This window comes from Balearica regulorum, chromosome 1 (genome assembly GCF_011004875.1).
Source record: "Balearica regulorum gibbericeps isolate bBalReg1 chromosome 1, bBalReg1.pri, whole genome shotgun sequence".
NCBI lineage: Eukaryota > Metazoa > Chordata > Aves > Gruiformes > Gruidae > Balearica > Balearica regulorum.
Window position 1 is genome coordinate 96,803,190 of NC_046184.1, and position 13,154 is coordinate 96,816,343.

The following is a 13,154-nucleotide window of genomic DNA, read 5'->3' on the forward strand; positions in this document are numbered from 1 at the left end:
CCGCACCCTGCCGAGCTCTGTGCTTGCAGGGGTCGGTGGCGGCAGCGGGCCTTGTGCTGCTTGCCGCCCGCCGCCTCCTCCTGCCCGGTGCGGCTGGGAGCCGCGTCGCGCCTTCGTGCGTCCGCTGCCGCTTTCCGGCCGTGTGCTGTGTGGGGTCGGGCTCTCAGAGAAGAGCTCCCTCAGCGGCAGAGCTGCTGCAGTGAACGTGGCGGCCCAGGGCCCTGCGGGTAGCAGCTGTGGAGGCAGCTGCGGCTGCAGAGACCAGGGAAGCTGCACTTGTCCTGCAGGGTGCTGCCCTGGCGTCGGCAAAAAAGTCAATATTTAAAAAATACTATGAGCTACTTCATGTAAAATTAGACACTTTTTTTTTTTTTTTAAGGCAGCTTTTGCCAGGGCTCCCCGGGGCTGGTGTTCCTTGGGACTGCAGGTCTTGCCACACCCCCGCCGTGGGGAGAGGTACAGGCTGGGGAGCTCCAGGTGAAGCTATACAGAATATAACCTTCCAGTTGGATTCGGCAGAAACAGAGGAATACAGACAGGAGACTTGACGCTAAATGGCGGCCCTGAGCCGTGCCCTTTCCAGTCATTCTCCCAACTGGTCCTGTAGGCTTGCAGACCTGAGAACACTGAGGAGGAAGGCTGGAACTGGCACCACCAAAATTGTTACCTGCCCACTGGCGCTGATATTCCTCTCCAATATTCTTCAAGCAACCATTCCTTTTCTACAAAGAAAGATTAAAAAAATAAAAATGCTATCAGCACATCCCTGGAACTTCCCATTACAAAAACGTTTGCTGTTTTCCCAACATAAAGACATAGATGCATTTTTCATAATGGCTACTTGTCTAAAGCTGATTTGTATTTATCTACTTACTGTTCGTGAGTTCAGCTATTATTTTTAAATGGCAGAACTAAAGAAAAATACATTGTTTCATCTCTTTTTAAGCATTCTTACTATTATGTGGTTGTGAAGTTTCCACAGCTGACAAGTTCTGCATTAAGGCCTTACTCCCTTTCTAGCAGGCCTTACCCTTTTTTCAAAGCACGATTTTTCTGCCACCACTGCATGAACCCCTGTGCTCGGTGGTTAAATCACAGAATCATAGAATCGGTTCGCTCGGAAAAGACCTTTCAGGTCATCGAGCCCAACCCTTAACCTAACGCCGCCAAGCCCACCACTAGACCAGGCCCCTACGCGCCACGTCCACGGGTCTTTGCAATTCCTCCAGCACTGGTGACTCGACCACCTCCCCGGGCAGCCTCTTCCCGGGCCTGGCGACAACGCTTGCGACAAAGAACAAGTTGCTCCTCACGGCCCATCTAAACCTGTCCTGGCGCAACTGGAGGCCATCGCCTCTCGTCCCATCGCTTGTCACTTGGGAGAAGAGACCAACAGCCTCCTGGCTGCAACCTCCTTTCAGGGAGTTCGAGAGAGCCACCAGGTCTCCCCTCAGCCTCCTTCCTCCGGGCGCTAAACCACCCCGGTTCCCTCAGCCGCTCCTCCTAAGACTCGTGCTCTAGACCCTTCTCCAGCTTCGCTGCCCCAATTTGGGCGCGCTCCAGTGCCTCCGTGGCTTTCCTGTCATGAGGGGCACAAAACCCAACACGGCGCTCCACATGTGGCCTCCCACCGCGGTGCCCAGCACAGCGGGACCATCCCTTCCCCAGTCCTGCTGGCCACGCTACTTCCGATGCGAGCCAGGCGCTCTTGGCCACCTGGGCACGCTGCCGGCTCACGGCCGGCCGGCCGCCGACCAACAGCCCCAGGTGTTGTCTTCTGCCAGGCAGCTTTCCAGCCACTCTTCCCCCAGCCCGGAGCCTTGCACGGGGTTGTGGTGACCCAAGCGCAGGACCCGGCGCTTGGCCTTGTTGAACCTCAGGCACTTGGCCCCGGCCCACGGAGCCAGCCTGTCCAGATCCCTCTCTAGAGCCTTCCTATCCTCAAGCCCATCAACATGCCTGCACAACTTGGTGTCATTTGCAAACTGATTGAGGGTGCACTCGATCCCCTTGCCCAAGTCATTGGTAAAGATATTAAAGGGAACTGGCCTCAGTACTGAGCCCTGGGGAACACCGCTTGTGACCGGCCTCCAACTGGATTTAACTCCATTCACCACAACTCTTTGGGTCTGGCCATCTACCCAGTTTTTTACCCAGGAAAGAATATTACGTGTGTGTGGTGAGCAAGCCAGTTACAAGAGTAGTGAAGTGTTGATTTTAGTTAGCAGGAAGAGAAAGAACGAGCTGATGAACTAGATCCCACGCCTACATTTGTCACTCTCCTCCCACTGGGATGAATGCAGGACAAATCATCTAAAACCCAGAATCTTACTGATGATCACCTAACTGCATATTTATTTTCTTGATTCCCACCTGGGAGCAGATTTGCAGAAGCTCTCAGCACTTTCTCTTGCTATTCACTTCGATAGAAGCTCTGCTTTGAATATATAAAAGCTTATATAATCTTCCTAAGATGTTAAAAAAAAGTGTAAAAACTCTGAATAAATCAGATTCTATGTATCTCAGACTGAGTTGACAAAATTGGTGGGCACTCAGTAGTTTGAACCAATTCCCTATAATCTTGCCTTTCCCCTGGGTAAAAGAGGAATAATAATGTGACTTTTACTCCCCTGAATAGTGGAAAGATAAATTCTGTGATATTTCCAACAAGGTCAAATATTGGGATAAATCTGAATATTAGTAGGAAGTTATTAATAGATAAGTAAGTCTATGTATGTTTGGGGCAAGCTTTAGATGATGTGTAGCAAATAAGACCTGAAGGCCCACACTTAAAGGAGGATAAAAGGAAGTATTGGATAAGTAACTATGTAGTTCTTTTAATAAAGTGCTTTTCCCATAGAAAAAATGCATCATAAAGTCGCTGGTGGAAAAAAAGCTTCATAAAGTGTCTGGTTCTTCACTGTAGGGTTTAGGGTCATTGTGGTCTTCATTGTGGGGGTTTGTGATCCCCTTGCAGTGCTTTGATAAGTAAAGATTGAAATACAGTGCATGCATAGGATGAGATTTATTACTTTCCTCTGGCATTCCCTAGCTTAGGAGTCTCTCATTTTACAACCTTAGTGTCTTCTAATCTCTTAATATGTAATTTTATACTAGAAATAATAGAAATAGCCCCAGACTTATTTTGTATTTGAGGTAATCACTAACCTAGGAAAAGAAAGGTATGTTCCTGTTATTTCAGTCTTCTTGATAAGTCTTTCCGCCAGTCTATCCAGTAGTTACTTTTGGCTGTTTTGAATTCATGCTGCACTTCACTAGAGTGACAGGAGCACTAAATTGCAAAGAATTTCTTCTACCACCCGGTATATTTGATAAGGTGTAAGCAAAAATTTCAAACTCCATGACCTTAGGAATCACAAAGTCAACAAATGTTAGCTAATGCTTTTGCCCAGAGGGTGCATTTGTGCTGACTGCAAAGCAAGGTAGTGTATCAAACTGTAAGCAAGCAAAAGAAAGGAAGCAAGGAAAAACCAGAATGTTAAATTAACCCATGATGTTAAGGTCCCCATAGGAAACAGCAGCTGTCATTCATCTTGTGTGAGCAGAGAATGGCCTGTCTTTTCTTAGTGCTCCTCCATACTTCTTTTCGTGTCTGCTGCTTGCCGTAAATTAATATGGGGACTACCCCGTTGTAAATTAATAGGGACTACCCATTGTCATGTGTTTATGCAGCGCTCAGTGTAACAAAGTCCTTGTCTTAGGTTCTACTCCAATGAAGATACTTAATAAATAATTAAAACTATTTCTGAAGTCACGAATATGTTGAGTACTGCGAGGAGTGATTTGCAGTCCTCATTTGAGTGGGGGTGGCTGGGTTGTAAAGGTGTAATGTTGTTATGTGCCGTGAGGAAGCATGGGCCTTGGACAGGACCAGTGGAGAGATGAAAATGTCCTGGTCCCGCAGTCAGTACACAGCCAGGCTTCCAAGGCTTTGCTCTTAGATAGGTTCTCACTCTTGCTCTGCCACTGGGAAAGGGCATACTGATATGAGCAGGAAGTTTCCTGTGGTATGAAGACAGCCAGTATATTTTTAATCTTATGATTAAATAAACAATGAATATTGTGCCATTTTTTGCTATAAAAGAGAGTATTGCTAATTAATATGATGGAGAAATACCGACATTTCAAGAAAACTTTGTTGGTGCATGCATAGTAGTGGTAGGAACTCATCCTCTGTTGTGTCCAAGCTCCCCATCTTCTGCAATTCTATTGAGTAGGTCTGTGCAGAAATGTTTATACATTTCTACACATACATAAATACAGAAGATTTAACCTCAACTTCTCTCTGATTAGTTTGGCTTATAGAAGAATAATATGTGGGACTGAGTTACGTGTGCCATCGCTTACCCTGTGGTACACTGCCATATGTAATTGTTTTATTCATGGTGTTTATTCATATTTGGAGAGAGCCATGTCCTCTCTAACTCATTAGTTAGCCCAGCCTCAAGCTGTATTTTATCCCTTTAATATTTTTATCACTTTATTATAAATCAAAACATCTGCACTAAGTGATAATTTTTACTATTCTGCTCTGAACTCTCTCCAGTCAGTCAATATATTTGAGTATATATGCATCTGGAATAGTAAATCATTTTCTGAAAGCAGCCTCTGAAGAGTCATATAAAAAGCGATTTACACATCTATTCTCTGTAAATGTTGATCTTCAGATACAGCCAAAACATCACATTGACTATTGAAATGACAAACTCATCTCTCTTCAGTATATTTCTTCCGGATTGCAGGCTGCTCTCACTCTTTTTGCAAAGGAGTATGAAAGCATAAAATAACTGCTCTTTTCCAGAAACCCTTGCACAGCTCAGCTCGTGTCAAGTTGGTGAATATAATTAGAGATTCAGAGGCTGTGAAAAACCACTGAGAAAGTGTGGAGGGGGGAGTAGCTGTAGGCATGCAGAAGAGCTGGCTGCCTGTGGAAAAGGGAGCATGAGCATCCCAGGAAAACACCACGGTAAATTAGTCAGTGCAGGCTAGGTGCTGCAGCAGGCACTGTGTACCAGCACCTCTGTGAGGAGCCCTGCCTTCCCTGTTTTCCTAGAGGTAGGACAGAAAACAGTATTTTACTCCTCCTTACCACTCTATCCAAAGTCACAAATTCATTCCTTCACATAAGGCAGTCCCTGCACGAGTGTCTATTAAACAGACAACTGTTTCCAAACCTTATTATAATTAAACACATCCAACCACTCCATAACTCTGCTTATAGAAAAACATAAAGCAAAAAAACAACCCCAGCTGGCCATCAGGAAGCCATCAAAAATCCTGCCCATCAAGCCAAATACTTTGCTGAGCTCCCAAACACAGCACTGCGCTGAGTAACATTATTTAGCTCCCTACTTCTGAACATTGTGTGCAGGCCTGCTGGAAGGGAATTGGAGCAGGCTCTGAGGCCGCTCTTGCTGGTTCACTCTCTCCCTGAAGGTTGTTTACTGCCCTCAGTTGTTCAAGAGCATATTTAATTTTGTGGGGGAGTAATTTAATCAGTTCCAGTCTAATCAGTCCTCTGCCAGAATGGGACTTTGCTATGCTATTTTCATTTATTTCCTGATGTACTGCATCTGTCCGGCATGGAGCTGACTTTCTTCATAGCAGCCCTGTGGTGCTGTGTTTTGGGTTTGTGGCTAAAATAGTGTTGGTAAGACATTAATTATGTGGCTATTGCTGAACGGTGCTTGCAAGCATGAGGCTTTGTCTTTTTCCTCCCTCTGCTGCCTCCCCCCTGCCAGTGAGCATGAGTAGGCTGGGGCTGTGCAAGATGTTGTGAGGAGACACAGCAGGACAGCTGACCCAAATTGACCAAAGGGATATTTCATACCATATGATGTCATGCTCAGCAACAAAAGCTGGGGTAGAGGAAGAAGGTGGTGAGAGTTTTTTTCTTCCATGTTGGCCATTGCTTGGAGACCTCTGCTTGTGGGAGGTAGTGAGTCATTGCCTTTGCATCACTTGTTTTTTGTAGGGGTTTTTTCCCCCCTCTTTCCTCCACCTGCTCAACTGTCTTTATCTTGACTCATGAGTTTTCTTGCATTTGCTCTTCCTTTTCTTTCCCCTGTCCCACTGGGATGCATGTGGTTGCTTGGCTGCTGGTGGGGCTCAACTCACAGCACCTGGTTACTTCTGAAGCCGCCTGATCACTGAAATATCTCCACCTGTAAGCTCATTTCTAAAGGCAGGTCCCAAGTTCGACCACCATGTCTGCAAATAGAGGGACAAGCAATTACTAGGACAGCCATTAACTGCAATTACTAGGACCTTGAAATGGTCAATTTTCTTTTCTATCATATGTGGAAATGGAGAAGTGAGAACAAAAGTCACTTTTTATCATTGAGGACTCAGGGTAAAACACTCAGGAATCAGACTTAGTAGAATTGTACTATCATTGAAATAAAGAATGAGAATTTCCTTGAAAAGGAATGAGCAATTCTTGTCCCTTTCATTATTCACCACTTTCCCCAATTTCTCAGCGTCAGCTGAAACTGCCTGGATTGACTTTTGCTCCAAACCCTCACTCTCTCTGGCATTATGTAGAAGTAGCTCCTGCCTGGATTGGCAAAGAACTGAGCATCACCAATGTGCTGAACGAATGCCACAACTCAACAGTCACATCAAGCCTCTCTTGCACAGACGTCAAACTTTTTCATAAAACATAGTAAAAGTTATTAACCTTGCTTGATAGACAGAAAAAACAAGGCACAGAGTGAAGTGATTTGCCCAAGGTTATGCACATGCCGTTGGCAGATTGGTGAATAGGCAGCGAGCACATCCTAAATTCTAGTCTAACATCCCTCTGCTTGAGAGTATTAGCATCTAAATAATTGTAGCCAATTCCCCTGAGCACTTTCACATACAGCAGGATGGAAGGCTTGGGGTCTATCACCAGTATGCACGTCTTCCTGAGAAATGCATGACTACCTGTCATGTCCCTTTAGGTCTTCCTTTGAAAGAAAGGAGGCAACCACTCTGCATGACCCCATCCCTTCCTGCCAGCTTGCACAAATGAACGATTGCAGTCGGATACGTTGGAGGTGATATCAAAGCATATTCATCTGTAACAGGCCACTAAAAGATGTGCTGTAATCAGCACGGCTGCCTAACCTCTGTCCTGCATGAGCAGATTAAATTGTTTTAAAATGTTTGAACACAGCACTCATTGTAATCAATGTCATTCTGTTGATCAGATCAGCGGGAGTGAAAAATAAAACCACATTTACTCAACAACAAATATTGGCAGCGCTTCTGAAACGGGCCAAGGGCTTATTGAAAAGAATATTGATTGAGCCAAGAAAACATCAAGCAGTTATAAAAGTTTAATCATATTCTCATTCAAGCCTGCCTTCAGTGCCAGGAATTAAAATTCTCCCATCTCCTGAGGACGGAAGATACATTTCCATAATGTTCTGTAACTTCCAACACTCTGCATCTGTACCGAATGGTGGAATTATTCATTGCAAATGATTTAGCTGAGATACATAGCCCTTTCTACTGTGAGCGTACAAATTATGCATAAACAAGCTGTGATTTTTTGAATGTTTCTCATTTGCAATTGTTTAGCAAAGAGCTGGGCAAACCAGAGTTAGCCCACAAGGTGTTTTTGAAGGGGTCGAAATAAATATTTGGTCTGCTTGATTCAACACCATATGCCTGGTCGCTCGATCCAGGTGAAATTATAGCAGATCCTCAGCTAGAAAAGATTAGTTTCATTAAAAGGATGTGTCCATGTCCTTATTAGAAAATTGCTCATAAACATTTGCAGTTGCCTGAGAGAACTGCTGTATGCGGAGAATGAAAGGCCATTTTCAGAATGGCATATTTTGGTGTAAGTGTTGTGGCAGTGTCTGTTCTAGAAGCTTTATGTGGTTTAAGAGCACAGAAGAAGTTAGGGCTTGCCGGGGTAAACAGGAAATGATTTTTTCTGGGCTGCAGTTGTGAAGATTCACACCTTTCTAAGCTCGACTCGCTGCTGTGGAGAACAAAAAGAAAATAGAGCTATGCCTGAGCTATTATTTCCCCTCCTCTTTCAACCCTCTGCTTCTCTTATGTCTGAGGCTAGCTTTATGGAAGTCAAGTGTTGCTGGGTCTGTCCTGCAAGGGGAGATGTGAACACAGCAAGGGCAGCAGTATCTCAGCTGGCTTCCAAACAGCTGGGACTGTAGCATTAGTAAGAGCCATAAGGTTGCGCAGGGCATGGACTCTCCCTGTACATACCTGGGAACCCTCAAACACGCTGCTGTATTCTCAAGGATTTTTGTATAGCAGGTACCTGGCTAAATCAGAGGTACATGGCATGTACGCCTATGTGACGTACAATTCACTTATATCCTACTCAAAAGAAGGTGTGCTGAGCGTCCTTCCCCCATTACAAAGCTCATAAGAATTCATGGCTATGAAATGGGGTCAGTGAGCAGCATAGCTTACAGACATGTCCTGCTTGTCTCCAATCTCTGACTTCTGACCACTGTGGATCAAAAAGTGAGGAGTTAAACCCATCTGGACATGTAGGCTTCAGTTTTCTTTGGATGGCTCACTGCTTCTGAGGCACAAAGGACAGTTGCGTTGGTGCATGAAGTTCTTAATTTCTGACCTTCCTTTTTCTTGCCCCCTACCCTTCTTCTGTGGGCTCTCTTCAAGGAAGTGGGAAGAAATTTTATATGTGAAGAAGGCTTGAAAATTAAAATAGGGTCTGTATGAAGTTGAATGAAGGATTGAGTTGCAGAAAAAAAATCAAAGGGGATGGATAAAGACTTGGTAGCAAAGTGCTGAGTAGAAAATAAAAAAAATGTGATGCATTGATGGGAGTAGCTTGGGTGGAGGTGGGTACAAATAGGAGCAGGGCCAAGAAGAACAGGGAAAGCCTGGAAAACATTAAAACATCAACAGCTGCGCACAATGTGGATGCTTGGAGGCCCTTTTTTCAGGACAATGGGAAGGAACTACATCCCCCCACATGAAAAAAAATACAACAGGAAGATATAGACCAATTCTTTTCCCAATTTATCTGGGAAGGAAACAAAGTGACAAGTACAGAGCACTGGGCTCTGCAGAGCTATTGAGTCCTGAGGCACCTCTGGCACCTGAGGCACTGTGTGTCTGATCTGGTGTCTAACACTCATGGATTTGTAGTAGAGTACCCCTAGCTCCAGGTACACCCACTACACAAGCCAGGGCAGTGCTTCCTAATGGCCCCATTTGAAGACAGGTTCCCAGTCTACACTATTTTGCCCTGGTCCTTCACACATCATCCAGCACCCCTAGCTACCTGTGCTTATTGCATGACTCTGAGCTGTGTCTGTGTTCATCAGATTGCTTCAACAAGCTGAACACCGTGCTCCCCATCACTTACCCCTATTTCTAGAGCATCATACATCACCATACTCGGTTAAACTGAAAGTTTAGGTCTGCCTTTTGGCACAATATACCCAAATAATTTAGAAAGAAGAAGTAAGTATTGCTTTGCACTAATTTTCTGCCTTACTCTTATGATGCACGAGGTTAACATTTATTTGCTTAGGCATTTCTCTGCGTTTAGAGAAGGTCTGGTAATGTGAACACAGACCTATACTGTGGGGTGGGGTGAGATCATCTCAACAGGGAGATGGGTGCTGGGAGGAAGCAAAGCAGCTGCTAGTCAAGGGGTGGTATCTCTTGCTTATATGTTTCAAAAGTGATCTCATACATAGATTAGCACCATGTGGGGAAAAAAAAAGCTGATCAGGAATCATTTAGATATAGATTCGGATTACTTTTAAAGTGGAAATTAGATCTGAATTTATATAGTTCATTGTTTCTGGTCACCATACTACTACAGGTTATAGTGAAATTGATTCTCAACAAAACCTCCTTTAAGAAAAATTTGTGTTTATTTGGGCTTCTCTATTTCTGCAGCCTTTTCGGTATCACCGAAACATGTGGAGATAGATTTGTAGCCAAATACTAATCTCATAAACTACACAAACACTAACTAACACCATCTGTGGCAATTTTTACTGCAAATTACCACAACATGTGAAATGCTTCTCAGTCTGATAAGCAGAGCCTTGTCATGGGAATAGTGTCACAAGGCCTCCTTGCACCATGGCTCTCATTTCCACATGTCTCTGATTTAGATATATAGGAAAGATGCTTGATTATATCTCTTCATTAACAGGAAGGTTCATCTTCTCAGTGTGCCTTGAATGTCAATGCAAAGCAGAAATGAAAGAAATCAAAATAATTAGCAGGAGTAGCACATCTGTGAAGAAACAGTTTTCTCCAGCACAAAGCTACTCCCCAGATGCCAGAAAGCCATTTTTATCTGTCCTCTCCTGCTTGTTCTCAGGGTCTGACTCCCTCTCCCTCGAGCTTCCAGTAGCACTTTGGGCAAGTGGAAAAAAGCACAAAGATTTTGGGGGGGGAAAAAACCCCCATAGTTCAGCCACCAGCAGACTGAAACAGTGGGAATAGGAAAATAGACGTGGAAAAGCAACCCGTCATACTCCATTCATATCCGATTTGCTTGCTCTTCACATAAAATATTCCTTCCTGCCAGCAGCAGACTGTCTTGCTTCAAACATACTTTGCCATCGCCGCTTTCAGGAAAAACTCTTGGGACTAGGAGGATTTGCTTTGCTGTTGAACCGTTTTCCCCTAACTTTTCTACCTGCAAGACAGTAATTTCTTACATGTCCACCCTCACTTTGGGCTGTCTTAAGATCATTAGTTGGCACTTCCCTTTAGTCCTGGGAACAGATAGCTTCTTGCCTATTGTGCACATCTGGCTTTTATTCAGAGACCTGGCAGCATTTGGCACTCTTCTGGACAGGGGACAGAGAAGGTGGCAGCACAACACATCCTGTATCCGAGTTGGCATAAATGTGCTTTCTGCAACAATCAAAACCACCAGGAAGCACTAAGTTAAGATTTACAATTGCGTTCTCCAGAGGCGTTTACTAACCCTGGCAGGCAAAACACATCATTTTTGGAGCTTCCCTTTTTGGGGAGCAGCACTGTGCTTTTATTTTGCTTGATTATTCATATCACCTTCTTTGGATGGTAGTTCTGATGTGCTGACCTACCACTACAAGAGCTTCCTTTTTCCACTGACTGTCTAAGGAAAGTCAGCTCCTAACTTGAGTGCCTGGGAATCTCACCAGCATAGATACTTAGAAAAAAATGCACTTTGAAGTTCTAGGGAAGAGCCCAAAATTTCATCAAAACTGAAAAAGTATTCTGCTTGGAGGCAGTTCTGGTCATAAGTTACAGTTTGTGTTTTGTGAGCTGTTTGATGTTCACTATTTATGGGATGTTATTGGAAGTCATTGCATTACTCAAAAAATGACTAAATGACTATGTTGAAGTTGATTGGTAGCTGACACTGCTATTAGAAGCTGAGCTGGTGAACAGGATATCAAAGGGAAGACTGACCCAACTAAAAAGTAAATGAGGGCAATGGAATAAAGATCCTCTTTTGATATAAGCACCTTTAGTATAATAAAGGAACAATGAAAGAACAATAAAAACCTGTTTAATTGCAATTATTCAACTTTTTCCTCAAAGTGTTAGCAGCTCTTTAAAAGTGAGCTGTTTTAAATCTGAGGCGATTTGAAATCCTCCAGGATAGAAGCGGTTTGTCAAATATTTGTAATTCAAATAAAAAGAGGAGGAAATGTGCAAACTCTTCCCATATTGTCCAGAACCATTAAAGCTATGTGCCAGAGGTAAAAAAAAAATACATAATTTTTATTGCTTTGGGGACAGGGATGGAAGAAACCTGTGAACGGATGCTAAGAATGAAAAGCTGTGCCTGAAGCCTGATGGGAGTTTAGTTTCTTTTGATACACTCAAAACTCTGTCAACCCTTTTCATGAATATTTCATTCATTTTTAAAAGGAAAATGATCACAGTGCTAATACATTAATCTTTTTTTTTAAAAAAAAATGTTTTTTCAAAATAGTTATTTCATTATTGCCATTGAGAGGTTGTTTGGCAACCTGTGAGGGAAGAAATCACTGTGTTTCCTAAATAAACAGTTTTCCACAATATGCAAAATTCTGCATGCCAACACCTGTTGGTATCTTACTAACTTGGATAGCTAATGAAAATAACACAGAGAGGAACAACAAAAGGTGTATTTGTTTTACTGGGCTGTTGAACACCCTCTGTGAAGAAACAGAAGAACGACATCTTGAGTGGTTAATTCCCTTGGTATTTGAGAAATAAAGTGCAATAGCAGTAGTGCCCCAGTACTATCCTCAGGTAGAAGAAACTGCTGGTGCAGGTTATCACTATTTCAAATTCCTTATTTGTGACATTACTAATCCAATTCTTTCTGAACGCTAGACAATCTCAGAAGGCAATTTTGGCTTGTACCTTTGTGCAGGAGATAGGCATATACAGGGTAGCGTGTGACCTTTTTTGAGCTCTTCCTTCAACAGTGCATTGTTGGAGAAGTTTTCTAGTTCCATTAGGGCAGAGCCAAATCTCAGACAGAGTCTCAGATGAAGCACTATATACTTTCTGTTTAAGGTTTTGTTGAGCATTTGTAGAAGCAATTGAGTTGTCAGGTATTGTCTGAGGCACAGAACAGTCACAACATGAACATGCCCCTTCATGGCCTTAGTCTCTTCTTTTCCTTTTTTCCGTACTTTGACATTTGGAGTTCCCCCCAGAGCATGTCCCTTAGGGCCAGAGGCTGGCACACCATGATGTCCCTTTCCTGGGGCCTGATCTCCTCTACCTCCTCTCCCTCTTCAGGTTTCTTCCCCTGCTTCTTTTTCCCCATGGTCTTTTTTGGGTGTTCTGTGGATCACTCCCATGGCCTTTTTGGGTGCTCTGTGGCTCACTCTTGTCTGCCCTCCCCATCTCTCTGGTATTCTACATGAGATATAGGTTAGTCTATGTTTTTTGTAAGTGGTGCAGCTTTAAATGAGATGAGAAGTTCAGGACTTAGTAAAAGCAAGTAGACATTCAAACCGAAGTCAGTAGTAGCTGATGGTTTAGCAACTCAAAAGCTAGTATTTCATTACGATTTTGTTTGTAAGCAGAGTAATGCCTGTGTAGTGAGCTGTCTTAAATTCTCTTACAGTTCTACTGCAGAGAGGGTGGAAATAAAAATTAAGTATCGATATAGGAAAACTTTTAGA